This window comes from Paralichthys olivaceus, chromosome 21 (assembly GCF_024713975.1).
Source record: "Paralichthys olivaceus isolate ysfri-2021 chromosome 21, ASM2471397v2, whole genome shotgun sequence".
Classification (NCBI taxonomy): domain Eukaryota; kingdom Metazoa; phylum Chordata; class Actinopteri; order Pleuronectiformes; family Paralichthyidae; genus Paralichthys; species Paralichthys olivaceus.
Window position 1 is genome coordinate 3957287 of NC_091113.1, and position 25109 is coordinate 3982395.

Here is a 25109-nt window from a genome sequence, read left to right on the forward strand (position 1 = left end):
GAAGCTCAAACAAAATGAATGTTTTGGCTGCGTACATCTTCGTGACCATTCAGACGCTGCTGTTTGTTTATCAGGATTCCTGCCAGGCTCCTTACGACCAACGGCCATTTTATTCTCTTCCAAACAACCGGAGGTAAAAACACATTTTTATGGTTTGTGTTTTTCTGCTACAGTGAAAAAAGTGGAAGATTTGTCGCCGGCATTTGATGGTGTTTTTTTACGACACGTCTGCAGAGAAGCACCAATGCACAGCGGCTCTATTGCACTGGGATGGAGCCAAGGGGAGGATCTGGGTGTTTGCTCAGACGATTTAATCGCACAACGAGCGAGCACATCATTTTCCCCTCTTTGTATTCTGGTGAACTCCCTCTTTTCCTCTGTGAGAATGACATCTTCTTATTTATCCATCATCCAAAACTGCTCCGACCACCTCATAGGTCCTCGTTGGCTTGTTAAGGAGGCTGCGCCTGCACCTGCCGGAGCGTTTCTTTGGCGGCGGTGGAGAAAAAGGGGTCATCAGAATGATGTAGAGGGGGGGGGGGCTGGGTGGGGGTTGCACACTATGGATGCCTCGGGGAGTTTGATTGACAGGTGCAGACAGGGATCGTGGCAACAAGTGGACTGCAGTTACTTCAGCTGCACTGTGGAGAGGGAGGGCGGGGGAGGGAGGAGGGAGAAAACAGCCTCAGCTGTGACGAATCCGTGGGCCCTTTGGAGTTCAAAGCCGGGAATGAGCACGAGGAGGTGTGTGTGTCAGAGCCGAGGTGTTTTGAATTAAACAACGGTCGTCGCGGCGATAGCGATCTCGAAGGGAAGGCCGAGCGTCTCCTGCAGAATTTATTCACGCAAACATTACGTGGAAACAGATCGTCTGCATTTAGAAAGAAGAAGACCGAGAGGAAACAGACAATATGTGTTCGATTAGGAGTTTTGCAGTAACTTCAACAGTTTGTTTTGTCTCCAACAGTTGCCTTGTTTTGTCTGAAGAATATGAGGATATTGAAGTTGGAAAGCAACAGGAAAGCAACAAACTCTCACGTTTGAGGAGCTGGAATGAAAACAAAATAAAAGAATCACTGCTCTGCAACAACACAATAATCATTGCAATGTCATTTTTTCTCTGCACAGGATGAGTTTAGAACCACAACCGTCACTCAGGAGCAAAAATCTGTCTTTAAACTAGACATAAATAATTTGATCCTTTCAATATCTACTGAGATGAAAATGTTTCATCTTGATAGCATCTATATCACCCAGCTCTATTATCATTTCTAACATTTCCGTGCACTTGAAATAAAAACTGAAACGAACCCACCGATCTCCAAACACGATCAGGATTATTTAAGTATCCGCTCCAGCCGACGTTCACACTTTATGTACGTGTGTATTAAAGAATCAGCTTCCTGCGATAGGTTTTATAGTTTCCACAGACTGATGTTGACTTGTTATCTTCAGGGTCAGAATCAATTTAATCTAATGAATAAATCTCATGTTTCTCTGCAGAGATACGATCAAAGAAAAGTAAACTAACTGCTGCATTCTGGAAATCCCACCGCATACCTCTCTGACACAGTGGCTCACTCCGAGAGGAAAAACGACCAAATAATGCTTCAAAGAAATGAGTGTTTGAATGATCTCTTCGGACAGTAGATCTGGATTAGGGTTCCCCGACGTTGTTGTGTTTGGCTGGAGCGTTCCGATCCCGTTACAAAACCGCACATGCCTCTCTGTGACCGATGGAAGCCGAAAGCCCCCGGAGGAGAGACACCTGAGCAGGGGAGGTGGGCGCCCCAGAGATTGCTCCGGCTCCAGCTAAAACACTGACTATTTAAGAAGGAATAATAAAAATGCCTAACCTTGTTAAGTGTCAGGGCAAGTATTCTCATAACATCCATACACAGGGACAAGGGGGAATTCAGTCAGTGAATTGGTTGAGGCTGAGCTCGCTTCGGTGTTTTCACTCCCCACGACGCCTGCAGCAAGAATAGACTGCGTTTCCAAAGCCTCTCAAATAATAAAGGTGGTGAAATGGCAAGAATGTTCCAATCTGATTTGACATAAGAGGAGGATTGTTTCAATCCAATCTCTCCTCAGCGTTCTCTCTCTCTCTCTCTCTCTCTGTCACGCTCATCCACAGACATGGGGCCTGTCCTCTGAGACGGGCAGTAAAAATGGCTGGCAGTTGTTTCTTTTTCCTTTTTTTTTTTTTTTCTTCCTTTCTTTATTGGTTTGGAGAGTGGTGTGGCGTGTAATTGGCAACCGTGGCCCGAGGATCTTTAAGCAGATAATAACTGTCTGTCTGAGAGGGGGCGTCTCAGACCGAATGTGCTTAATTCATTACCTGGGACCATTATTCAATTACCTGACTCTATTAGGATATCAATTATTTGCAGTAGCTCCACACTGGAGCCAGGATTTTTTTTAAAAACGAACACCTGGCTCACAGGGAGAATCTGTCTTCAACAAGGATGACGGAGAAAGACCGTCAGGGTTACGAGGATTTAAACACAAGTGAGATTAAACTGCAGCACTGATGGTTTACGTGGTTTAGTTCCTCCACCTCCTCTGCTTCACACCTCACTTAAAAATATGCCACGATTTATTTATTTTATTTTTTTACACACGGTCACGGACCCTGGTTCTAGTTTTCACCCGCTTTCATAAAAAGTAGCTAATGGAAGCGGAGGACAGCCCACGGGGTGAAGCTGACGGCAGATGGCCCCGGTGGTGCAGGAGCCACACAATTTCATGGCGTATTTTCTGCAGATGTGTCTGTGGTAACTCATGCGAGGGTGCAGTTTGGCCACTGACAGGAGTGATGGATAGACCTCGAGTTCCACTGTGACAAAAACAAATACTTTTGTCTGCTCCTCATGCTCAGCAGAGAAATACTACAGTATAAGTAAGAAAAAAACTGTAATATTTTTAATATGCCATCATCAGAAAGGGTTGATGACCGTCACAGTGCAGACACAGCTGTCCTGGGAGATGTTTCGCTCTCTCAGCCGGAGCGTCACGAAACTGCAGGATTACGTAATTGGACATTGATCAGCTTTTAAATAAAAACATATCTAAAATTAAACAACTCCAAATAATCCATAAACGCTGACGTAACCCGAGGTTCTGTCCTCTTAACCCACGAATACAAAAATTCATGCAGAGGTTTTTAAACAGAATGACAGATTTATGGTTCAATAAACGATTTTCATAAAGTTGCTGCCACTTTACAAGTTTGAAAAACTAATAATGAGACCATCGGGTGGATGAAATAAAAAAGCTACACATGAACGATTCTCCCATTCACCTGACAGCACGGTGCAATCTCTCCTGAAAGGCGGGAATTTCCCTCAGGATGAGCCAATAACACGCTCGTGATGCATGATCGATGTGATTCAGCGGCTGATGAAAACGAAGCAGATGTTTTGAAACCGAAGCATTCATCTTGTGTCGGAGCTTTGACGAGACGCCAGCTTTAATCGCAGCTCGCTCCGGAAAAAAAGAAAGAAAGAAATAAAGAGGTGTTTTGAAAAGCTGATGAAACTGCATCATAAAGCATGTGAAGGTAATTGCTCCCCAGAATAGAATGAATGCATCGTCATCAAATCAAATCAGAGTCGAACTCTGCTAATTTGATTAATGGTCACAGTTTGACTGCAGCGCACCTTCTGATTAACTCGTGCAGACGTACTGTGCGTGCAGGGGAACACGAAGCATTATGCACCTGATCCTGTGCGATCATCCAACATGCAGAGCCACACTTCATATATGCAAATGGCTGTTTGAATGATTTTCACACATTCCCAACCCACACTCGTTTTATTACATGAACCAACTGCCTCACGTGTGTTTCTTCCATCTTACCCATCGTACCAGGTGTTGAGCTTTATAATCCACCTGTAGAGGCCTCAGGACGCCCTCCCTGCCTGCTGAAAAACAAAGTCTGGGATTCCCCACATTCCCTGAGCCGCCGCTTTACTTCCGAAAATGATTTCCTCAGGCAAAAGTGGAAAGATCCTCCCGTGTGTTTGTTTCCACTCTTCATTCATTCATTCACCAGTGCAAACATTAAAAACTGTTTTAGTTTCTGCTCGTCCGTTTCAAAACTAAAACATATCGTGTGGATAAAGTTTCTAAAGCTACCTGCCCTTCTTTCAGCTCCATGGATGAGAGCATGACACTCTGCTGTTTATAGATCTGTCCACAGTGACGGACCACGTGCTCGATGCCCTGCTGCTGCACCGACCTGACCGATTTGTCCGTCTCCTCAAGAGCCACAGATCAATATGAAGTCTCGCTCCTCCTCGAATCAGACACATCCTGATTCCTTATCGCACAAACGTACAACGACAGAAAGTCGACATTTAATACATTTAATAAACGCCAGAAAGATTTAGCCTTGTGTCTCATTTTTTGATTCGATTGTGTTTTTATCTCAGATTGACAAAACTACAGTAATTCCTGAGTTGGAGTGGACACCATGCAGTCAGCATGCATGCATCCTGCTGGGCAAATCACCAACTCAACCAAAACTCCATCTGCCCCCGTCAACTAAGACCCACGAAGGCCCATGCAATCTGCTGCCTGGCAGTCGGGTGAGTATTCTCCCTGAACCTACTCTTCCAGAAACAGCCCTCAGCTTTCTTACGGCCCTCTCCTGTGATGATAAGCCTGGATAACGCACCATAAACTGCCCTCATAAACCCACTCCCTTCAGCGGGGGGGCTAATCAGCCCGACCAGGGGGAGCCGAGGTAAGAGTCTGGGGCCGGAGGGGTAAGAAAGCAGGGGTCGACTCAGGAGAGAGGGCGGGGGGGGGCAGCCAGGCAGGAGACAGAGACCTCCTGTAATCACCAAAAGAAGGAGATGACGACTGCAGCACAGATTAAGACAGAAGGAGGGAGAGAGGGAAAAGACGGAGCAACGAGATGAGTGTACGACAGAGTTCGCTGATGACCTGGCTCGTCACATAAGAAAATAAATGTGCAGGATAAGAGACGTGGGGAAGCGCAGAAAAGTTGGATCCTAACAGGAATAGAGGAGAGTCATGCCAATCAGTGTTCCACAGGCCCCCCAGTATTTATCTTAATGCCTGGATTTAAGGTTCAGGGGGACAGGGAAGAGTAAAGGGTTCATAGAAGGACAGTCAGGGAGGATTAGGGAGATCAGGAAAACTGCCTGACCGCACCTGCCCTGAGCAAAGACAACCGATTATAAAAGGAAAGGTAAAAATCATGAAAGCTGTAAAATGTATTTTATATTTCTGCTAACGAACATGTGAGATTGTCCTTGAGGCCCAGAAGTAACTGTGGTTGCTCGTTACTTCGGCCACGGAGGTTACGTCTTCATTAAAACCATAGAATAGATTTTTCTGGGGGAAGATTTGTGGGAGGATGTGATGTGGGTCGGGAGAGACGTCATCACATTTTTGGATCAGGGGAGCAGATAGGACGTTTTTTCATAGAGGTATGCTCTTCACTGAGTGCAACTCTACTTCAAAATTAATCTTGTCAAGAAAACTGCAAGAAACTGCAAATAATGTTAGCAGAGGTATCTACGATACTGCAACGTCCGAGCGTCTCCCCGCCAATCACAGCCGCCCCCCCCCACCTCACTGTCACAGGTAGCTCATATGACTGACAGGCTTCTTCACTGACATCCTGGAAAACCCAGTATCTGCAAAAACTGTCCACTTTGACCTGAGCACAGTAAAAACATTGACAATACTTTGGACTGAACGGGAGACACAGGACAGATGGGATGAGCCGAATGTTGCCGTTGGCTCCACCAACCAAGAAATGGCTTCAATTAAAGTCCGGCTCAGAGCGGAGGACACCTGCTCTGATTTATGTGCGCTTGTTCGTGTGTGTGCATCTTGGTCCACTCCTTCCTGACAGTAATGTGCAACACATGTGGTGTATTTTTGTGTATCTCTTTGCCGAAAGAACACTTGTGGGTCGACGGAGGTGACCGTTAACTGTGCACAGTTGTACACGTTGTGTTGCACGCACACAAACTGCACACTGGAAGCATTTTCACTGACACAGACACACACAGACACACACGCCTGTGGAACACCTGCTCCATCCACTAGGCTTCAATCACTTATTAATCAAAAATCATATAAACACAAGGAATAAACACACATGCTGGTGACCTCACTTTGTTTATATTCTGCATTTACAGCAAATTAAAAACAGTTTGTTTGGTTTTAAAGAACTGAAACCAAAGAAAACTCGCTCCAGTGTTTACTCTAAAAATTGTTTTGTTACTTTAGTATTTCTTGATTGTGATTTTAAAAATAAAACTGTAAATGGCGACAAAACTGCCCGATTTGGATTAAACCAAATAAAGAGTTTAATAAGTGACGAGCCCAGACTTACTTTAATGTGTAAATACACAGATAAATATATGGGATTCCTGTGCAGCACTTACGACATATGACACAGCAGGACCACGCTCGTTAATGAAACCAGCCTCGCCTGCAGAAACCACTCACTTAAAACGAGGCTTTATCTCACAGGAACTGGAAACATGTCGATGGGAAATGCTGTAACTGGCCCTTAAATCAAGAGGATTAGGAGCCATATGTGAGGCTCTCTAATCTCATTTTGGATGAATGGGCCCCGGGCTCACTCTGCTGGTATGTTTCACATTAACGGAATCAAATGCTCGCTGCCGGTGCGATGGGATTCAGGTCTGAGCTGTAAGAAGCACGGTGAGCGCCTCCGAAGTGTCAGAGCCGCTCAGACGAGACACGGGTTACACAGAAAGATGCCGGACAGCTTCTTCTACCATGCGCTTCATATTCCATCATTCCCGTTACATCACCTGTCCCCTGCGTCGGCCACGACTGAGAGAGAGGCTTTTAAATATTCATAGTATACACATATTAATAGACTGTGTATTTTATGCTCAAATTAACTGGATCTCATCTTGAAGGGTCGGCTCATGCAGAAGTAACGGCATGCTCTGCATAAATATTTCAGCAACCCCCCCCCTGCAACTTCTCCAGTATTCAAACTTCGCATGGAAACTCACCGAGAAGCAAAAAAAAGGAATTTGCATTGACGAGTGAGAACGCAGATCATCTAAAGTTAATGGTATATGGATGAATTTCAGATGAGAGTGTATTGCTTACCGCTGCTTTTTTTTATTTTTCCCCCCACGTAGTTTTGCAGAAACACCCCCGTCGCTCGCATATTTGAATTTTAAACTTGAACTTGTGCTGAACTTTAAAAACTTGTATGCAGTTTTGCAGAAAGCTTGATGTTTTCCAGCGGCTTCGGGATCAATTCAACCTAAAGACGAACGTTTAGTTGCCTCATGCAGATGTGTTTAGCAGATGTGTACGGGCTGAATGCTGGATGGGTGGACTATGGGAATATTGCATCATAACAAAGTGGCGGTTACAATTCCAGGATTAATGCAAGTCAGGGGTCAGAGTTTATAGTTTCTTAACTAAACTCCGTTTCACCGCTTCCTCTTCAAACAGAACATATTCGGTAACATGGCGGGATTTGGAGGCAACTCGAAAGCCAAGAGGTGATGAGATCTTCAGTGGTGAGAAGATTAGAGTCTATCACCACACTAATAAATCTGAAAATGTATTCCTCTTTAAAGAGCTTCTTACTGTCCCAGTTCCATGTTGTGTAATGAGGTGGAAAATCAGAAGCATGTTAAAGTTCAATACCGACTTGTGTTTTCTATTATTGGTCAAGAATAATTAGCGGAAGGCAGTCGAACATGACCGAATGATTCTGTGCTGCGGAAAAAACAAATGTTGTATATGGAAAATAAAGCACAGTGTAATTAATCTCCAGAGGCACAATTAGAACGTGAAGTCTCCCTCGCACTAGACGACAGATCTGAGTGCAGCTGCTGAAAAGACATCACAGTGACATCGTCTGAATAAGTCGTCTACGTTAAGCAAAGGTTTCCTGTTTCCGCCGTCGTCCTGGTGTAAGAGATGAGGTAAGATTTCAGGAAATCACATCAAACTGTCATGAAAAAAAAAATGAATCGGATACGTTTGGATCAGACAAAGCTACTGAAGATAAAACACACAAAAGAATCCTGGAGATGATATTACAGCTAAAAACATCATATCAGGTTTGCAATTGAAAGAACTCCAAGTTTCACACAGACAGGTATTAAGATCAAGTACAGTAACTAGATGAAGATGACCCCTCGAAAAATGCTTATCTCGATTCACAAGATTCAGATCATTATCGGGATCAGCACCAAATTTCACTTTTTATTTCATAAAGATCTCGCTTCATTTAACAAAAATGAAAAACGTCCTCTAAGTCCTCTAAGCGCTTTATTGGCCCAAACAAGAGGAATCAGAAATCAACAAAACACGGCTCAAAGACGACCACAAGGAGAAAAAAACCTTTCATGAGTGAACGTACAGCGCTGTGCGGATGACATAACAGATGTTTCAGTTTAATCGGCCACAACAGGAAACATGATTTGAAAAATAAAAAAAGAACACAAAGGGGTACAGTGGAGGATCGGACTGTGACCAAACCGTCTGGACCCCAGAGAGCGAGGACGAGAGGATTGTATCAGGTGTTTTATCCATTATGAGAACGGGAAGACGAAGGGAAGACGAAGCAGCAGGAATTATGGCATGAACGGGTCGGTGTTACCATCAGGGGCGAGGAACGCAGCGTGAGAGAGAGTCCGGTGAAGGTGACGACGTGTCTTAATATAAAGTGTTCACCGTGATTACTGTACGTTTTACAGTTTCCACAATTACCGATACACATCTGCCTGTGTGCACACTCTCCCCGGGTCCCGTGTGAGATTTGTCCTGGTGCTCCATCTTCCTCTCACGGTCCAAAAAACATGCATCCTGGATTCATCGGAGACTCTAACGTAACGACTATACAAGTCTTATAGAGCCTAACATTTCATAAAAGATTCAATACGTACACCGTTTTGTGAAAACTACTCTTTGGTTCAAAGCAAAACGTTCAGTCAACCCCTGGAGGAGAAGTTCAGTGAGTTCAAAGATATAAAAAGACAGTTGGACACAAATACAGAGAGGAACATGAACAGGTGAGGGAGGGAAGAGAACAGAAGAGGAAATATCCCCTTCATTGTTTTTGCACTTCTGATCTCAAATGTCGAGTCTTGTAGCGATTAACTGGATTTGGACGACGCGCTCCCGAAGCGAAACGCTCGGTTAACGCGGAACATATTCTCCACGTGGGTTTTACACCCGGGGGGGTTTACGGTGAGATTCTTTTAGAATATGTAGAGTCGTTAAAAAGGTGCGAACACACAGGTGTGTTTTAAGCAAATCAGAGCCGAACTCGGCTTTATCGGGAGGGAAGGCTTAAAGAGACAGAGGCTGAAAAGAGGAGCTGCAGCAATGGCCAGTGTGTAAAACATTTTAAATAACGCACAAATCAAATGTTTGCACCTGAATATGAGCAGAGTTTGTCTCCTTTAAAGATTCATCTAGTTTATAGACGTTTAAAAAAAAAGAAAAAAAAGAATTGTCCCACAAAATTTAAATTACGCAAGATGATTTTTTTTTCTTCCTCGTTTCATTGTGAAACAAACCGTCACGACCATAATCACCTCTGCGACTTAATCTGTTCCCACAACCCCCCACATCCCTGACCACTGGTCATTACTCTGCATACCAATAAAGAGTGGGTCACCGCTGGACACTGTCCATTCAGGACACACTGACCCCATCCGCCCCCTCCACTGGGACAGCGGAGAATGACCACCGCCCATTGTGGAGCCATTGTGATGGTCTCCAGAGAGGGACAGGATCTGTGTGGCTACCACTCGGTGATTGATGCCAGCCCGACCCCCGCGGTGGCCCGTCCTAAAGATGGTGCAGCCGCAATTAGCCTGAATTTGTCCCTTTAAGTGTCCTCGTCTGCCACAAAAGATATGAACCCCACCGACCATATATTCCAGGAGGAGGTCCACGTCCTGTCTCTTATCCTTTTCCCCTTCTCCGTCTTCCTGTCGGCTCATCCTTCTTCCTTTTCCTTCCTTCCATCATTTGTATTTCTCTATGTCTTTCACAATTCTGTCTTTTCCCTCTTCTCATTCATCATCCTTGTATCTTCTCTTTTGACCTTCTTCCCATCTTTTACCCTTCCCATATTTCCCCTCCTCTCATCTCTTGTCTTTCTTCCATCTTCCCTTTTTGTCTTGTCTTTCTTTCCTCTTCTCTATCACTTGTCAGTCATCCTTCTTCCTCTTACGTCCTTCTTTTGAATCTGATTCTTAATAATTATGCTGCATCCCCTCTTTATCCTTCTTTCCTCTTCGTCCTTCCTTCTTTCTTTTCCATTTCCCTCCTTTCTTTCATACATTTTCCCTTCTTGCCTCTTTTTCTCAGTTTGTCACCTCAAATTCTTCCTCTCCTTTCTGTTTTTCTTTCACACCATTGATTTCCTTTCTTTAAATTCTAATGTCCCTCCTCACTCTGAATATACTTAAGCAACGTCCTGCACCTTTTCACCCCTGGAGAACTTTCTCCCGGGTTTTTCTTTTCTATTCAATTCCCGTGTAATTTCCATTCTCGTATTCCCTGCACCCGCCACCTGATGAAGCCCCTGAAGGAAGAGCTCCTATCACCTCCTATCTGCTGCTGCCTCCTGTCCTGCGGAGAACTGTCACCACTCCTCCGCTGAGCCACTAATGCCTCCTCTCTCTGTGTTTAAAGGAGTGATAACACCTCTCCCAGAGCCGTGGTCGGGGCAGCTCCGCAGGGTGCAGCACGGCTCCCTGAGCTAACTCCATACATGGCTGCAAAGTGACGGAGAAGCCCGGGGACTGTCAACCGGCTTGTAGTTTACTTCTTACCCATTTCTCTCCTCGTCCGCACCCGCTCACTCCCTCCATCTCTCTGTCGCACCCTGTCACACGTTCTGGCACCTCCATCAGGGGACACTTCAAAAAATAAACACTGACTCTTCCTCCTGCCCCCATTCTGTTTCTAATGGGAAACTCACATCACTGGAGCCACCGAGCGAACACAGGAGGAGCTGTGTGAGGCTTTGACTGAGAAAAAAAAAAGAACACGAGCTATAAAAAGAAACGCAGCGAACTTCTCTTAATGAAGTGAGTCTGCTGGGAGACAGGTACATTTTTTTCGCCTCAGGCAAAATGAAATGTGTCCCATTGCAAACCCGCAACGTTTCGAGCTCGATTAAAAAGATGCATTCAGAGCTCGTGGAGCTCATTCTTAACGGACCTGGCAACAAAAACTAAGAGGAACAATATGGAAATATTAATTACATGAGATGAAAACATTGACATTTCAAGACGTTTACAGGATACACAGAAGGAGTTTAGACTGAAGAATACGTTTAGGTTTGCAAATTAAAAATGTTTTATTTCTCCATTGATTGACGAAGAGTTCTTTCGTCTTGATGCTACACCCTTCTGTTCTCCCAGTGGAATTAAAGGCCGAGAGATGCCTTGCGTTGGGCCTGTGCAACATCCACATCCATCAAGGCTCCAGAAGGACCTCAGGTTTGACATGACTGATTGGGACGACGACACTCGGAGCGTGGACGACGTGCTATCCCTTGACCTTCTATTGGCTAAAGGTCTGGGCAACGCCACTCAGGCAGCTCTCTGAGGGCCATGGACCACACGTGGCAAGACAAGCTGGGGACAGATGTTCAAGCAGTGCAGAGTACGGCCGCAAATCATTATTATTTCTGATTTATCGCTAAATGTTTTGGTTTTCAAAATGCCTTCCTCACATCAACAGCTGCCTTGTTTGTCTGAGACAACCAGCAGGCAGCCTCCCTGAGCTTCTCATCTTCCCTGTGGCTTCAACTCTTTTCTCTCCCTCCACATCCTCACAGTTATCTCCTCCAAACTCACTGAAGCACTTGCTGGATTTAACCGAACCTTGAATATGATTTTCCCAAATGAACAATATCTGTGTAGCTTCCTGTGTGCAGCAAACTCATCAACAAATACTTTGCATTAAGAGTCCCCTGCAAAACCATGAATTTAACTCCTGATCTGTTCAATCTGGGTTCACAAAGCTTGCTCAACATATGCAGATGGGAGATGTACGTTGATTAGATATTTATCCTCCAAGCTGTTCGGGGGGGGGGGGGGGGGGTGACCTGGCTGTGGAGAGTACTCCCGTTCCCCGGGGTCACAGATTGAATCTCTTATCTAAACATGCAATCACACATATGCCTGTTGATCACAACGATAATTGTTAATGCTCATCAGCAAATATTTCTGTGCCTCACATGACGCAGATCGTACAGTCCGCGTCATAATATTTTCAGTTTTAGAGCCTTGAGATACGTCACGCTTGTTGCTTGCGTGTGATGTGCATATGAGGCCTGGTGTTACAGTCTGTGAGTGGGCGGTGGTTTGGTAGAACATCGAGGGCGGAGGGGGAAGAGAAAGAGCATCCTCAGATGAAACAACAGGGGTGGACTGATTGCACTATGGAAATGCAAATGGCCCGAGAGACAAAAGTACTCTCAGGAAAACAGTGCAAATGCAAATAAATTATGTGCCGAGTGTGCAACCACACACACGGACGGGCATCATGTGACCTTTCAAGCCAAGCCACGGGGGAGCGGGACGCGTGGTCCTATGCCACGACCTCAGCATCTTTTGGGGATTTGTTTGCTGAGTAAAAACAATCAAGTCCTCCACAACCCAATCTCATATTTGCCCTGAAATTAGGATCTGAGGACAAACAAAGGATAAACCAAGTGGGAGAGGCATTTGAAAAGGGGCACGGGCATCTACGAGGGTCCCGACTCAGTGTGACATCCTTTCTAATGATCGGCGCGGCAGATGGCAAGAGACAGACACACATATGTGCCCTGTGCGTCTCGGGCTTGTGTTGATGTCACCCGCTGCAGCGGAGCTCTGTTGGCTGGCGTCTGAATTTATCTGCAGGATTACACCCAGTTAGGCCTGAACAACGGGACAACACATCCTACTCTATCCAACCCCAGGATAAAAAGCTGAAAAGGTACGACAAGTAGCAAAGATATATATGTCTGGGAAATCATAAATCAGATTTATACCAAATTTTTATTTAGATAAGCCCCAAACAGTTGCATAATCCTGCTTATAAACAAACCAGCCAAGAAACAAATGGACGAACTCTTCATTTAATCTCTAAAACTAAATGCCAGCATCCTGAAATGTGAGGATCAATTTTCCTGTGTTTTGGATTGTTGCTTAAACAAACTAGTTGATTGGGAGACTTATCTGGCCTTTTATTTCTTCATCTGACATTTGAATGGAGAGAATGATTAATTGATAAAGAGCAAAAATTCTATTCTGGCTTTCAGAACACACACACACACACACACACACACACACACACACACACACACGCAAAACCAGATTCATTCTTTTTCTTTTCCCAGGAGAATCCCTGCAGCATGTTGGTGAGGAGGAGGGAGTGAAAAGAAGAAGAAGAAGAGTTGGGGTAAACGTGGGGAGGAATGTCTGGGGTGGGGGGGGGAGCTAGAAAAGAAGAAGATCAGGGACAGTGGATACACCACAAACCCCAGCACCTGTCCCCTCTCTGCTGGCGTCCCTCTGCCACCCGGAGAACGGCAGACGGGGCCTGGGGAGCGCGGGGCTAAACCCTGCCAAGGCCCCCACAAATCCCCCAACCCCCCATATACCACACACACACACACACTCACACACTGAGTGGCAGCTCCATCTGGGTCAACAGTGCAGCCTCTGACATTCCGGCAGTGAGAAAGATACGGAGGTGTCATCTCACCTGGTTTTGGCTGTGTGGCATAGCACAGGACAGTAGGGGAGCAGCACGGCTGTCCACAATATTTGTTTAGCTGTTCGTGGCATCAGCGACGTCTTAATTTACCCTCCTGTCTGCAGAGTCAGGCCAGCACCCAAATATGAAAACATTTGTGTGTGTGTGTCTCGTTGTTGTTACCTCTGTAGGACCTTTTGCAGCATAAACACTGAACTTGTCGGGATGTAGCCTCACGCTTTAGCCGATTCTCAGGATTGTCTGAAAACGGCTTAACAGAGGTTCTTACCCATAAATATAAATCTAATCTCAACATCAGCAATTTCAAAACCTCCTCCGTCTTCTGGAATTCCGCAGGATGAGTTTTAAATAATGACGTGCGCACATTTAACACATTATTCTCCCACTGTTCCCTCAAAATACACCTAATTCAGATAACTGGATGGTTGTCATGGCACCGTCTCACGATCTTCTTCCTCCACAGGGAAGTTCCTGTACTAGATATAAGCACCTACCCCCCAATTTATAGGCACCAGCTCTCCCAAGTTCCCTGTTCTGTCACAGTGAGCTCACAGTCTGAGAGCTGAGCAAACACAGACAGACACTGACACCACCCAGAGACCTGAGTTTACACACTGCGCTCTTTATCCGTCCCACCACGAACAAAGGTGCAATCCAGCTCTAAAGCCACCGGTGCCGCCTTTTATTTGCTTTTGCATGTATTGATCTGTTTATTTATTTACTTCCAGCCTGATTCCTGATCTCGTAGTTCTCTGTTCTCACTCTGCTCCTGGTCCAAGCACCCAGGGATCTGTCTCTCTCTCTCTCTCTCTCTCCCGGTTTAATAATTCATGAATGTTCGGGCTGCTGCCGTAATCCTGACTGACACTAAAAGTCTGTCTAGATTTAGCGTCATGAAATTTTCATCCGTAAATGTGCAGTCAGGCTCCGTCTCTCCCTTCTCTCTCCTCTCTCTTATTTTAAGGGGCACTATCTCTCTCTCTCTCTCTTTCTCGCTTTTACTGTGAATCTCTCTCCTGGCAAAGTTTCACAAGGCTAAAGCCTCGTTCTCTCGCTCACATGCACGAGCGTGGACACACACGGGGCACGCACACAGCTGCAGGTGACACACTGACACACACACACACACACACACGTGACAGCAAACAGGGAGAATGAGCGGCACACGCCGACGTTCCACTCAGCTCCATCTTGATGAGGCTGTTTACCGAGTTACATCTGGACTCATTTGTTCCTCCCTGCAGCAGCTGAGGAGGAGCTGTGGATCTCAGCGGTGCAAAGTGGCTTACAGGCCCGTGAGTGGATGTCTAAGTGTGGACGTTCCCAGTGGAGACGAGCATCTTTGCTGAGCGATGCTTGACTTGTGAATCAGCAGCTACAAATGTCCTTCATAAGTGTCTCAGGGACGGAACTGTCCCTGGTGTCCGTTTTTTAAACATCGCGTGTGATGTTTTTAATTTCACAACCTGGGTTTTTATGGTCGCGGCCATACTCACAAGCGAGTTGCTGAAATTTGCATCATAGCGGTAGTTGTTTCCACATGGGGAGAGCAGCATGGTGGTAAAGTGGTTAGTACAATTGCCTCACTCTCTAGGTTTGAATCCCGAACTTCCCGACAGCCTAATTTCAGGAGATCATCCCAGAGTTCAGTGCCTGTCTGAATGATGAATTTGGAGAAATACATCAAGTTATTCAAACTGGGTCACTTTTACCAAACTGGAATGTTGCAGATCGTGCAGCTTCTGTTCGATGACAGTTTTGTGTTTAAGGAGAAAGTTTTTGAGGACTCAGCCTGTTGAAGAATCTCAGTGACTCAAACCAGCCACAGATTCAAACTCCGCGGCGCGGTTGTTATAATTTATGACTCCGTACATTGTTCAACCGGAGCTGTTTTTACATTTCACAGCGAGAAACAACTCTTCTCCTTTTTCCCATTAAAAATGCATTGATGGTTTTAGGGGGTAATCAGCTGATAAGATGCCCGGAGCTTTGCCCCTCGTGGAATCAGTTGATTCTCTCCAGTGAGACAGAACCGGAGCCCAGGGACCATATGATAAACATTCAACGCTCATCGACGGACATTCACAGTCGGCTAAGTGTCAACCATCGCCGGAGTATTAATAGCCCTCTTATCGGGGGAGGGAGAAAAGGCTCCTTTAATTGGCTGCTGGGGTAATTTCATCCTGTAAATCTCGCCGGTATCAAACGCAGCAAAGATGGAAGGATAACCCTCTGATGACTGTAATGTTTCTAATTACCACCCACCTCTGCTTCCACCACTTCCATTTCCCCTCTCCACCCGCCGCCTTACCCCCCCACTCGAGGCGTACTTCAAGAGGGATAAGTCAACCTGAAGAGAGAGGTAACCACAATGTGGAAAAGCACCACTCACACTAATGGACAGAATATGGTAGAGCAGAGGGGAAAAGGGTTTGCGGACTTTCTCCTCCTACAAACTCTCACCCCCGATTTCCCATTCCTCTTTTTCTTCCTTTTTTTTTTTTAAAGCCGTCCTCTTTTTCTTCGAGCACATCTCATACTATCTACTTCACCCAGGAGGGAAAGAATCGTCATGAGGCACCTCCGCTGCGTCTTCTCACCACTCTCACCCTTGTAAACTCTATGCACTCTCTGACTGCTGTAAAATATGCATGGGAACATTATCTTTTTCTGCTCTTTCTTTTTCAGCCAGAGACACATTTTATGCAGGTTCCTCCAGCCTCTGACACCTATAAAAACAAAACCAAAAAAAAAAGATCAGCCGCACTGTTTCTGTCTCCCCTTCACCCCTGCAGCCCTGCTGGAGGACAATCCGATGGAAACTGCCCATTTGCTTTTATTGGCGCTCATTAAAAAGGACATGGACTTCAGTGACATTGAGGTTAGTCTGTCGTCCTCCGTGTCCTCTCCAGGTTTGTCTGCTGAGCTCAACCGTTATATCTTGTGTCCATTTGCTACTTTAGATTATTTTAATGACATGATTCCATTTCGTATATAAAATTTAATCTAAAGAAAAAAAAAAAAAGCACATTAAACATTTAGCAGGCTCCTAAATAATGTGACTAGACTGCTTCATTTTTTCACCATGTGACTTGCATATATTCTCAGCTGTCACACTCACATATGCACGACGACATGATTTGATTCTCTGTGATGCAGATACCATCAAACACATGATGATCAAATGCAGGATCCCCATCTGCTTTTTTTTTTTTTTTGGGTCTTTGAACAAGTGCGAAGAAGCCATCGCCCTGAAGACAGAAAAATAATCCAGCCTTCAATACTGGAGAGGATAAATTTAGTCTGGTGAACCTTCCGTGACTCTCATCGCTTGCTCTGAGTGGTAACCAACGGAACTTCACGTATAGGGCTACGAGCCTCTGCTGCAGGAAACGCTGCCTCCAGCGTCTATGCAATTATAACGGTGGAGGGGAGCAGAGGAAAGATGGAGGGTGGGGAAAAAGGGAAATGAAATCTATATAATGTAATGAAGTCATCGTATGTTTCATATGATTTGTTGATGGCCTGTTATAAAAAAAAAGAAAAAAAAGAATCATATGTTAAACGAGACGGTAAATACAGGTGTGACTCTGGGATGGGTGGGAAGCTGCTAAATGACCTGCGCTAATGTGTTCATTTCATTCCCGTGTGCGTGCTGCATTGATGGCATGCGGCCAACCATTTGTGCGTCTCACTGTATGTTTGTGTGTAGTTTCGGGAAACAATGACAAACACACACTCACACACGCACGCACACACTTGGGGTCTCTGGCCCCCATTTGTAGGAAGATGACGCTCAGTGGGCAATCTCAGCAGACAGATGTCAGTGCCTTATTAAAGAAGATGCCCACCAGCACTTGGGGCTGGGAGAAGGCTATGAATAAATTTATAACACTAATGTACTGACCTTAAAACTGTAACTGACGTTCAAACGCCGCAGTGATGCAGGCAATTGATGTAATAGTCATTAGGGAGAGAGGAAAATACACGCAGGAGAAATTGTCTCACCCTGTGTTACGTCTCCGTTCTTTTCTCATCGACCATCTCCCCACGCGTCTGCTTCGTCCACACGTCTCCAGAGGAAAACCCCAAAATGGGGCCCTCGTTTTCCAATGCGAGGAAGGCGGGCGGCGGAGGAGTTTCCATCACCAGCAAACCACCTCAAACAACTTCCCCACAGCCGCGATGCAGGAGCACTATAGGCGGCAGGCGGCTCTCATTAGGGCGTGATTAGGGATGTGAGTGGGCCGTCGGTCATGGACCAGCAGCAGGAAGTGACAGAGAAATGGCTTCCAGACTGAAGGGTGGTAGCTATTGACAGTGCAGCGCTGGAAGCGTTAGTGCTGAGGTTTGAATGTGAGATCACCTAAACAAGGATGAAATGTTCTTCTGTCCTGCCCGGGGCGAGGCAGCGGTTTACGGAGATGCCAGCACAGCCGCATGTGGAAACGCTGTTGTGCACGGAGGCATGTGTTCCCACACGTGCGCACTCACACTCAGACATGCCAACGTCTTTCTTTGATGCACATCTTCCAGAGACAGAAAAAAAAAATCAGCCTGAGAATCTCTTAAAATCTTCCCAGACACCCACATCTCCGTTCAAATGATCTTTATTTCCATTTTCACGTCAGACGAACTCATGATTCCTGATACAGAGCGAGAAGCATTCGGTGCAAACACCGCCGGAGCTGAAATCATGTGATGAAATACTGAATCTCTTTTTAGATTTTCTACAATGTCACAAACAGATTGACGGCCAACGTCCCCCCCATCTCTGTCTCCCTGCCTCCCACACACACACACACACACAGAAAACTTCTCACCCACACACTTCGAGCCAACAGCTGGGCGAGGACCCCCACTGACTGCAACTGTGAGATATTGCCTCATCTGTTCGCGAATGCTTAAACCATTATAAAGAACAATCCGGCACAAACAGCCAGGCTGTCTCCGGCGGGGACCTAATGTTAATAACAACACATTAGCATCGGGATGATGATACTCGCTCACAGACTTAGGGCCGAGCTCTTCTGACAACCCAGGATTTTCGGTCAGATAGGAAATTGAAGCCATCCGTCTGCTGAGATTGGGGGGGGGGGGGGGGGGGGGGGGGCCTCCAGCAGGGACAGGCCAATTGTCCCTGATGATAACGCCAGTTGCTGGATCCCCCCCGCCATGTGCATTATTGATGGCCATCAGTCGGCGTGCGTCTGACCACATTTAAGTGCCTCAGCGGGGGGGGGCCATTGGTGCAGTGATCAAAACACACGCTCCACACTGTCTCCTGCTCGCTCACACCCTCTCACTCACTCCGTCATCACGTGTGCATCGGCACATTGGAACTGGCACTCACAAGTGATGTGTTCATGCAAACAAACAAACACACAAGGATACAGGACGCGCTGCCCCTGCTGATGCATTCACTGACCCATTTTCTGTACTGCAGGCACAACATTGCTACTTGAAGTTGAGCTCATTTTCTTTTCCGTTTCTTTTCCGCATGTTATTTCAAGTTCACCAGCTACACTGACGCAAATGTATTCAAGAGAAGGTGACAATGAAATCAATAATTTCCCTCTGACGCATTGTGGCATGGAGCTACAGGGCTTGTTTAAATTTAAGGAAACTGTTGTTGTCTCAAACTAGTTTTAGCTCTGTAGTTATTTCATAAGAGACGTAGAGATTAATTCAGCCTCGAACACAAATTAAATATCATAAATCTGATTTGTTGCATATATTCTACAAGTTGTGGAATCTATTCTGAGTTCTCCCGTAATTCATTCCTATTTTATTTCATCTGCGCATAAATATTTGTGTGTTTTACGTCGAGGAAGCTTTTTATAACCACGTTGTGGAGAGGCTGACTTGCTGCTTAGTCTGTATATGCGTCAGGCAGGCTGTGTGCAGCACATAACTCACACTGAACAACAACATTACTTATAGACTTGAGTGGCACACTAGCACTGACACAAACAAGGTAGAGGGTGTAAAATGCTTCCAGGGCAAATAAATCATGCACCAGAGGAGGATTTCTTTGTTCTGGAGTTGGAACAGTCTGAACAATGAAGCTATACACATGAGCAGGGAGCCGTAAATTCACAAAAACCCAGACACCATGAAAATCACTGCTGGTGTTGATCACTCAGTCTGAGGGAGCTCATGCAGATGTATCCCAGACATTCCTCTACCTAGCCATGATTTTCAGTTCCTCGTGGAGGATCCAGAGGTGTTCCAGGGTCTGCTAAATTTCCAACGAACGGCATCTAGACAGCATCTGAACCATGGCCTCAGACTTGGAGGTGCATCTCTTAGTTAGCTTGCTGCTGCTTCCTGCATCCTCTGGTAATAGAGACACAGCTATGGAGGCAGCCGGGGCTTCATGTGACCAGAGGGGAAGAACTGGTGTAGCACACAACTCTCCTGTCATGAGATGGAACGGACATCAGGCAAACACGAATCTGCATTAATAACTAAGAGGATAAGAGCGACCGGGGTAAAACTGCTGCTGCTGTCACATGTGAAAACCTTGGCAGCCTCTTCTCCTCCTCGTCTTCCAGGCACGCAAACACAAATTGATCTCAATAGCTCGATTTACCGTCACTGCGTTAACGATCGGTAAAACAGATGATGTGTCACGTATAACATGATAGCGGAGGATCCTGTGAGCAGGCATCTACAGTCACCTCGTCTTCTGTCAGAGAGGAGAGGAGGCCAAAGAGAGAACAAGTCAAAACCTGATCTTGGCTTGCGTGAAGGCGACGGAGGTGAGGTGTAATTGACTGAACTGATAGAGCAGCTGTGCAGAGCTCGGCTGCCGCAGCACTTTTGTTTAACCGATCGTTGCACCCCCCCGTGTAAACCAGCACGGGCCTCTCCTCAGGTGTGACGACTAATCTCCTTTTATACCTGCGGTGATAAGATAGACTCCCTCTTGATCCCCGTGTTTCCTCTCGCCGCAACATCTCTGGGGCTTAGCCTGTCGCAGCATGTCTGACATGTGTCAGACAGAGTAAACAGGGTGAGGGGAGGAGGGAGACAGGGTGAGGGGAGGAGAGGGTGATCCAATGAGGCCCCCAGATGTACGGCAGGGGCTATATTAGGCATTGTGGACTTTACATCCTCTTGAAATCGATTTAGTAAAACCTTTCATGTGTCTTTATGATCTAAATTCAGATTTAAGTTCAGTATCCGGTTAAAAAATGCTCCAATTCCTCTGAAAACTGACTTAATGTATTTCCCCGTGTGGCAGTAGTTCATGTTTTGATGTCTGCTGCTGTTTTGTAGACTGTGGGGAATTCCTGCCTTTTTGAGATGTGCTCAAACTCCTCTTTATCTTCCTTTCTCATCTAATTCCAATGACACACATATACACACGCACGTCTAGATTTATTGCATCCTACTTCTATTTTTTTGAGGAACGTTATTTATCCTCGTGTCAGTTTCCCTGACCACGTCGAATATCCACGATAAAAAAGGATAATGTTGATTCAGTCTGTGAATCCTCTCTTGAATAATACAGAGAGGCAGCACGCTAACAATAAATGAATATGTTACCTACAATGAAAACAACAGCAGAACTCGTTCACCTCAGTCCTGCAGCACGAACAGCTGCACCGTTCACATGTCGTTTCAGAAATGTCAAATATAATTAACCCCGAAGATAAATTACTCAAAACAGGTAAAGAATCAGTTGCTCTGGATATTTTCCCCGGGTTTAAATGTCTGGAAAATGAGCCCATGTGAGAGCAGAGCAGGAAAATGTCCTGTTGCCATCTTGATGACATTTCTAACATGCAACGAACACAGAATAAAAATATCTCAGGATGAAAAATAGATGATGCTGATAATGACGTCAGGTTGAAAATGCAACAACGTTCAAGAGCTTTTTGTGTTTGTTTGACTCCGACAATCTCCTGCTGCGTTCGTCTTAAATTAATAAAACTCCCAGGCCTTCCGAATATATATTCAAACATCTGAAGGTGAACAGGTTCAGGTTCAAAAAGCTCACTCTTCAAGAGCTCTCCACCATTTCCTTCTTGAAGAGAGCTCCATGTTGAGCTCAAAACGAAGAGCAGGGTAGACGGCTAAATTTTTAATGCCCCCGTGTCGAGGGATGGGAGGAGGAGTTTGCATCAGGAGGGGAGGAGGCGGTGAACGCTAAGAGTCGATACAGGGTTCGCGTGTCTAGCGCTGCCAGGTGTCTGTCCACGTCCCAAAGCAGCAGCCACCTGTACCCATGACAGCACCGGCGATGACAATAAGACATCATCTGCCAACGCTACAATTACCCCCTGTCACTCCGCCGAGCTCCTCCGTTAATTACACAAACCATTTCCTTCAAGATGGCTCGCTTGGCTGCCGGCCCAGGAATCTATCATTCCGGTATCTGTCCCATCTATGAACAGGTTAATCAGGTTAGTCACCAGTTAATACAGGTGGCATGGATTCAGGGGGCGGGGGAGGGGGGGGGGGGGCATGCTGGGTGCCAAGAGAACATGCTCCACTTCAACATGCCAAGCTCGCAGACCCCCCCCCCCCCCCTCCCCATCATCACACCACATCCTGTTTGTCTTCCTCCCCGGTTTGTCTGTCAGTGCTCCAGCTGAGCAATTATCCAGCTCCAGACCTGTAAATATCAGCAATGATGATCTCTGATGGAGAGCAAGTCACTACCTGTGTGTGTGTGTGTGTGTGTGTGTGTGTGTGTGTGTGTGTGTGTGTGTGGACTGAAAGCACACACACACACACACACACGCTTTGCTTCAAAGGATCCTGATGGCTCTGTTGCACATTGTGCTGTAACACGTAGCGCTGTTTACTTTGAACGACACATTTTCCACTGAGGTTAAGTGGCTTCGTGGAGACGCAGTGCCCCCCCCCCGCCCCAAACACACACACACACACACACACACACACACACACACACACGCACAGTATTAGCCTAGCTTTCCAACTGGCCGTGTTTCACTCGCATCTGTGTCCTTGTTTGGACATCATCAGCGCCTGTTGTGGCAGACTTCATTCTTTGTGTAAACACAGTTGGCATGTTGGCGTACATACAATGTTACTGTCACATCACCAGCTGCTGGTTTTTAGCCTTAGATGGATCTCGATACAGAAAACCAACCCAACTCGTTATGAGGAAAGTTGGTTTTTATAGAAATGTTGTTAATTCATTCCTTTGCAGATATACGTATCCTTTTTATTTGACTCTATACTATGTGTTTTTCTCCCTTAGGATTGTTTCTGTGAGTGACAGCAGGGAAAAAGTTTACCCACTTTTTTTTATTTGCCGCGACATCACAACGTGCGTACCGTGGGGATTTCTGTTCCTCTCATCACACCACGTCTCCCTCAGGGGCTCGGAATCATGAACAAACATATTTGTTCAGCAATTACACGAGGGATGATTAAAAAAGTTAATTCCATCTGATCCTGCCCCGATAAATACATGAATTCGGACGAACAGAGATATTTGTTGCATACGTTGAAGTTATTCAGCTCTTCTTTACGCTTCTGTTGGTTTTGTTTACACAACCTGACACGAAAACGCACAAACAAGCAGCAGGAAGTGTCAGTCAACACATAGAGCGTGGGTTCCCCAGAGAGCGCAAAGAGGAGGCGACGATTCAGAGCCTGTTTTAACTCAAGAAATCGAGATCAGTCCCAAGCGTCTGCTGCTTTATCCGGCCGAATAAAAATACTGTCAAGTATCAGCTTTACAATTACTGACTCTAGAGAATGTTAAATCAGCAATATTAGGATTCGAATTAGATTTTTGAATTCCATAGTTGTAGCTGAATCACTTCTTAACTTCACGTCACTGGTTTAGTTGCAGGTTTGAGGACATTTTATTGGAAACGAGCACATTTTAAGATGTTTAATCCTTTTCTGAAATCTAGAGAGTTGTGCGTCTATAAACATAGAACTGCAGCAAACAGGATGTGGGCTCAGCACCGTAGGTTACAACTTGATATTAGCTGTGATGTTTAGCTATAAGGCAGCATATGCACGGCAAAAATCCCACAATCGCTCCGGATGTCAACATCGCCGTCCACAGTCAGGTCTGTAAACACATCACCTCTGATATTGTGAATGAGCGTCCTGTTAATACACAGCGGTGAATCAGAGCCTTGTAAATAAACAGCCCTGGAGGTGTATCTCATTATGAGCTAGAGGAAACATTGGCCGCTTTTACAGGGAGCGAGGGTGTGGGTGAAGGGAGGGGGCATTTCCGACGGGCACCAGAAACCCAACCTCCCACACAGCTACTGGTCACCTGAGACCGCACAGACCCCCCCCCCCAACCCCAGAACCACGGAGGAAGGCCGAGGAGGAGGAAAAACACAAAGAGACAGAAATCCTGAAGGCCAGCTGTGCACCTCACACAGAATCCCTTACCATGGATTTAACACGAGGTCGACGACAAGTGTTTGGATTTGATTACATTTTATATGAACTGTCAGTGTGAAGCAGACAGAAACAGGCAAAGTGTTTAAATTCTGAAACATTTTACGGCTCATTATTCACTGAATGATGCATTGTGGGAGCACGGTGAGGAGATAAAACACATGATTGATCGACCTCAGACTTGTAAAGTTTAAAAAAAGAGTTTCACTCTGGAGCAGCAGCCAAATCACTGCTCAAACACAAACACCAGCTAAACCAAGAATCAAATTCAAAAAACACATGGCGGCCCTCACCTGACTGAGGTCTCATGACTTCCTGCTGGAAATGAAGCGTCCACAGGTTCATCCTGAAGTCCTTTAATCAGTTTCTGTGTAAAAGTCCACAGCAGCAGCAGCAGCCATGTTATTCCACTTCCTGTCTGAATGGAGCAGCTGATTGATCACGTGATCTTCACCACAGTAAAGGGTCATTTCACCTAAATTACAACAAAGACCTGTTTTCCTCTGTTTACTTCAGGAAGTGTAGGAAACTTTAAAAAAAAAGTTTTTTTTATAGTTTTGTGTCCATGTTTGAAAGTTATAATTTGAGCATATGTCAAAAAATATGTTGGTAAAAATATTTGGTAATGTTTAAAAAATTGTAGCTTTAGAAATACTTTGGGTGTGTAATTCAAATTAGTGCAGGGATATTTTCAACAGCAAGGTTTCACGAAGATCGAGTGACGGACGCTCATATTTCCTATCATCCCTGAACTGTCCACACTCTATAATAACAGAACACAGTAATCTAAAGTTTATTAGTTGTAATTGTTGCTTTCGTTATTCTATAACTTCACATCTTGTTCCTGATCATGGCTCATACTGTGAGGAGATGAAAGTTATTAATGTTACTGTGTGTGTGTTAAATTTCAGCTCAGCATC

At 45.5% G+C, this 25109-nt stretch overlaps 1 long non-coding RNA gene across 1 annotated transcript in view; it reads right to left on the bottom strand.

The window, feature by feature from the left end:
• Positions 1–24613, bottom strand: part of LOC138406153 (uncharacterized) — a 78273-nt gene extending 53660 nt beyond the window's left edge. The window contains exon 1 of the long non-coding RNA XR_011239775.1: positions 24483–24613. This is a non-coding gene — a long non-coding RNA (uncharacterized lncRNA). The remainder of the gene's footprint in view (positions 1–24482) is intronic.
• Between the last annotated feature and the right edge of the window lie 496 nt (positions 24614–25109).